We start from the raw sequence: 6,181 nt of genomic DNA, 5'->3' as shown, positions 1-6,181 counted from the left end.
CCCGATCCCCTAATACTACGTGTCGGTTCGTGACACCCGATCCCCTAATACTACGTGTCGGTTCGTGACACCCGATCCCCTAATACTACGTGTCGGTTCGTGACACCCGATCCCCTAATACTACGTGTCGATTCGTGACACCCGATCCCCTAATACTACGTGTCGGTTCGTGACACCCGATCCTCTTAACCTCATTCTTTTCGTTCATCAAACCTTCTTTTATGCCAAGGCATCATCATTAATAGAGTGAATTTAAGGTTTTTAAGATTCCACAATATCCTCATTATAATCCATCACAATTACAAAATCACGTCATGCAACCACACAATTAAGCATATAGAAGACTTTACAATATCACCCAATACATATCATTCGCTATTAAGAGTTTACTATCACATAGCATAAACCATAACCTACCTCCACCGAAGAATCGTGATCAAGCAATCTACTTCTCCAATGTCCTTGCTGTCTCTTCGTTCTTCTCTCTCTCTCGCTCGTTCTCTCTTCTTCTCTCTGTTCTTTCTATTTTTCCTTCTTCCAACTCTTTTTCTTTTTACCCTAATTATCAAATAATTAAGTATAAAAGATGATAAAAGTAACCCACTATTTATTTCAAGGTTATCTCCTTTAACCCCCAAGTAATTAAATTATTACCCTTACCCCACAAATTTCATAATTATAAGCATGAATAGTCCAAAACGCCCCTTAAAAACTCTCAGCAGAAATCCGACTCAGTCGAGGTTACGCCCCTCGTGACGGCCCGTCGTACCTGCGATGGTCCGTCCGTCACAGAGTTCAGAGACTCAATTTCAGTAAAAGGTCTGTGACGGTCCGTCGTGGCTACGACGGTCCGTACTGCAGTTCCGTCGTGAAGTTCAGAGTGTTGATCCCAGTACCCAGATTTTCAGAGTTTAAGTGTTTCGGAACGATGACCCCCGACGGTCCGTCGTGACCATGACGGTCCGTCGCAGGACCCGTCGACCCAGTAAGTTATTATCAGAAATAAACTCTACTGCTCGAATCGACTAAACAGGTCGTTACATCATACCTTTCAAAATATTGGATTTTGCTGTCCGGAATGCCTTCAAGAATCCATTCTCCAATTTCCGTGATATCTCCTAATTCCTATTAAGATTCACCACTGAAACTCTAGATATTGCACCTCTTAGCATAACATTGAGTGATGACATTAATTTCTCTGGTGCATCTTATTTCCAAAAAGGTTGTTTCCCACTTGAAAAAGAAATCTAGGATCCTATGATCCATTTCTAATGATGCATCTTTCCTTGAAGTTTCACGCCTTAAACCTACATCCTGAATGCGGCCAACACTCTAGAATCATTGCATGAGGTCTCCGAGTGAACCCTTGGCCTGGATGATTACTAAGCGAAACACTTAATCAATATATGCCTTAAACAAAATTCTATCATTTAAACTCAAAGTAATCATTTCACGATATTTGGAAATACACAAAGAAATACTAATAGTTTGCAAAACATCTCAAGGAAAAGTAAATAGTGAGAGACTCCTCAACTCTATCTATCTATGGATCCTCTATTATTCAAGATGTATGTTGGGACAAGGCCCATAATATCTCAAGACAACTAACTAGAAAATAAATGTGGAGTCCTCCGAAATGCAAAGAGACTCACCCAAGCTATCTAAAGTTTAAAGTGATCTCAACGAAGCGTCTGTTGATGATCCTGAACTCTTGTATTTGAATTATAAAAATATACAGGCCGAATGACATCATTACACTGAATGGAAGAGTATATAATAAGTTGAATGAATAAATAACTGAACTGATAAGGCTGAAAGAATACCCACCTCACTCTAACTTAATACAAAACAATAATGATGGACGAAATATTTGAAGCTTCATAAATAAAAGATGTTAACTTGAAGATGTATACCAAATACAATAAATTACTCATTACTCTTATTTGAGAGATTTTCTAACTTAAAACTATCACTATGAGTTATATGATTATACAACGTCTCACCCACGCTGCCAGAACTGTCATATAGCTTGTCCGAATATCGATTACCTCAACCAAGTGGATCCACTAATAAATAAAGATTCATCTAAAATGTATGATCCTTTACCAATATTGGTAGACATGGTTTACATTATTTTGAGTTGTCTGAACTCATTCAGATATCGGTGTTGAATACTACTCCCAATAAATATATATACTCGTGTCCAAATGTATAGAACACTATTTCTCTGTTTTGAGGTAATTATTCAAAATACCCTATTAAAAGATATAATGCTTTGAAATATCTATGAACTCATAAAATCATATAGAAATCTAAGTTTCTCTTTCTCAATGTAACAAAATGACACATTTGGGACTACAGTTCCCTTTTACTCTTTTTCAAATCATTTTTCAGACTCTTTCACAAGACTACTCTTTTTTTTCTAAGAACTCAGTTTAAGACAAAAATATTTGCTTTAAAAAATTCTCAAAACTTATAACTCAAAAAAGGGTTCATGCTAAAAAATAGACATGAAAAAAATCAACTCAAAGATCTCAATAACAATATAGAAATCTCAATACTCAGAAATCAAGAACTCAAAATGCAACGATACTATAAATCTCAAGAATACCCAAAATCCGGGATAAAACCCTAGATTACTCTTCTACTGAATTTAGATAGAAATAGGTCTTGAGGAAGAACTCAGTCCATCACTGTATTAGCCTTACATACCTTGGAAGAGCAAAGTTCTCCGCGAAATCGATGAAATTTGAAGAACTCTAGAAAAACCTAGCTTTTCTCCTCTTGGATCCTTGGTCTAAGTACTTTGAAGTGATAAAGAACGTAAAAAAAATGTTTTAACATTGTTTGAAACTTTAATTAGGTAAAAAAGGTTCGTGGTTTTGAACTGTGAGAATAGACTATACTACCCTTCTTAAAAACTGATGAAAATCTTTTACGGGTTCATCTACTGTTTGTGGTTTGTTCTACAAAGTGTATACCCCATTCATAGAATTTATATTGAATTTTAAGTCTCAAATCTTAATTCTATGGGTCCATCTGTGACCCGTAAAAGGTTCTACGGATTGTAGATTTAATTTGTAGACTTTATACAATTTTGGGCTCAAAAGTGTGTTTTATGGGTCCAAACTACAAGTAGTAAATGTTCTTACGACCCTAATGGATCCGTATGAATTGGATCCCAAAATTCATAGGCTCTTATGTTTTTGACGGTTTTATAGGATGAGTCTTAGTTCAGTCTACGGCCCATAGAATGCATCTGTAGTTCACAGACTCAGTCTTTGGTAAAATGACCATAAAATTTTACTCCAAACTTGAAATGGGGAAAAACTTAGTGACATTAGAAATAGGACTCAAAAACCTTCAACTTGATAAGTCATGGACTATATGATACATTATGTTCTTTGATATATGATCATTTGAAGTGGACCTAAGTAGAATCTTATATCAAAACTTAATCGGTAAAGAAGCTTTCAATTCAACTTTGTGCTAGGGGGTTCTTGTGACCTAAGTTCATGTCCAAATCTATTCCAACACTTAGAATTGAAATTTACACACATGATCAATTTAAAAATCACCCGATACAATTTCACATGCAAATAAAGAATGGTTTGGACCTTACCTTAGTAATTTTTGGGGTGTTATATGAACGATTCCCAATTTCTGATTGAACTCAAATTCCTCAAACGAGAAATCACAAGTGTCAGGAGAAATTCTCTCTCCAAAAATCTTTCCACCAAAGCAAGAAAAAGAAAGCCTATACCGTTTGTTCCCTCCCAGGTCTCCCCAATCTAAAGAGGCGTTGTTATTTCGCCAAGTACGGTTCTCTATGACTCGTAAAAGTGTTTGTCCTAAGCCCCTTGTGCCATGTACATCTCCATTCCAAAAGTCCTATTCAAGGAAAATCACGTTTTCCTCTTCATCCAAGGCTAGCTCAAACCTTGGTCCATCGAAATGGGTTGTCAAACTTGTTTCATCTTCAGATTCTAATTTGTAGGCTACTGAGAACGATACCCTTGAAAAATTGGATACAACAAGTATTACTAACCCGATTATTTTACATCTCCTAAGTTTTCAACAACATCCTATTATATGTGGTTGAGTATTCACTGGTTTTGGTGGCCCTGATGCCAGTTCTACTTACAAAATTGGAGGTTCCAGGTTGGTCTTACTTGCTTCTACAAGGGGATGTGCAACAAAAATTTCTCCGCCCTTAAGTTATTGAATTTTATGCTAATGTCATAATAAAGGGCTCTATTTTCCACCAATATTTGAGACAGTTCCATCAATCTGGTGCTGCTGATACATCCCGCATTCTTCGTATCCCAAATAAAAGGTGGGATCACTAAGTCAAATTTGATTTAACTCCCTTAGAAAATCTGATATTTGCTCTAGAAATCTTGTGGAAAGTCTCTAGACTTCTCAATCTTACTCATCATAGAAGGGTGGTTAAACGGGAGATAAACCCTCTTCGTCAATTATATTTTGATGTTGTTCACAAAATCTTGACTCCGAGGAAAGAGAGGAGTATAGAGGCTAGTTATCTTGATTTAACCTTTATGGAGTGTCTTAACACTGAGGTCGAGATCAATTTTCCAACTATGATGGTTAAGCATATGGTTAAGCATATGCAATATGTGATTATAAAGCGTGCTAACCCTCATGCTTTGCCTTATGAGTTCTTACTAAGGCTTGCAATTGGACCGGTTTTCGTCCAGTCCGATTCGGTTCCCGTATCAGTAAGTCCGGTATCGATTGAATCGGACTTGTAGGGTGCTGGAATAGGTACCGAAATGGACCCGGGTTTTTATCCGATTGATACGATTCGGTAAGAATCGGGTCCGGTCCGGTCCCTGTCTGGTTGAACCGGTTCAACGGATTTTATAATTTTTTTTTAAATTTTACCATTATATTATAGCCTTTGGGACCTTGTAGCCGTTGGGCTGGGGCCCAAAATGGCTTAAAATAGCCCCCATCTCTCTCTAACTCCTTTACACTATAAATATACCATTTTCTTTCATTTAAATCACAAATTCACAAACTATTACATTAATATCTTATAAAATCTCTCAATTTTAAATCTCTCATAAATTTATAATTATTGTTTTGTGATATTAACTTGGAGTTTGGATTTCAGAGATTTATTTGAAGTAAATCGGAAGCTTCAATTGGCATCTCTTAATTTCGGCTTTGGTTATACGTCTACTTTTACGTAGACGTTCGGTACATTCGTTTCAAATTTAATTTTTTTATTTATTTATTTAATTAAGTTATTTTATTTTTTATTATATTCTCTTGCTTGTTTTTCATAATATTTAATTATTTTAAACTTGAACATGAATTCAGAAAGAAATAGTGGTAAAAGACCAATGTCGAAAAGAAAAAATAATAGGAGAGGAGTAAGTAGTTCTAGTTCTAAAAATTTGTCAACTAGATTTAGAGTTAATACTAACAATTATACTCATGTTAATGAAACTTTTTTTATGTCACCGGGATCTATTGAATTTAATTCCGAAAATGAAGAAGATCTTGACACTTCAAATAGATGTTTTACTAATTTTGAGGAAGAAATAAATGAGGAAGATAAAAAGACCCTACTCCTACTAGTCTGGTTACCGGATTACCAGAACAATATGACGTCCCTCCTTTACCTACTTTTTTTAAGAAAAGCAGCCGTACGTGTTAAAGATCTTTAGTAAGGAATTTTTTTGTACAAATTGAGGAACAAACTATTGTTACTTGCACTAAATGTAAATTGGTCATGAAGCATGTAACTACGGGTACACAAGGGGGACGGGACGACTAAGAATACATATACGCATTTACGAAAGTGTAATAAAGAATTTGCTCGCCTAGATGATATAGAAAGAGCTAATAGAAATGGAACACCCATACCCAAAAATTCAATGGGAGTTGAATGTTCTAATACGGTTCAAAATACATTAAATATGTCTAACTCGGCTAGTTGAAGCACCCCCCCTGTCACGACCCAAATCCGGGGCCGCGACTGGCACCCACAATTTCCCTCCTATGTGAGCGAACCAACCAATCTAACCCTTATCATTTTAACATATATCAACAGAAAATAATGCGGAAGACTTAAACTCATTAAATAAAACAAATCAACATCTATTAATTCCCCAAAATCTGGAAGTCATCATCACAAGAACATCTATCTCAA

This window comes from Solanum pennellii, chromosome 5 (genome assembly GCF_001406875.1).
Source record: "Solanum pennellii chromosome 5, SPENNV200".
Taxonomy (NCBI): domain Eukaryota; kingdom Viridiplantae; phylum Streptophyta; class Magnoliopsida; order Solanales; family Solanaceae; genus Solanum; species Solanum pennellii.
Note: the sequence above shows the minus strand (reverse complement) of the source record.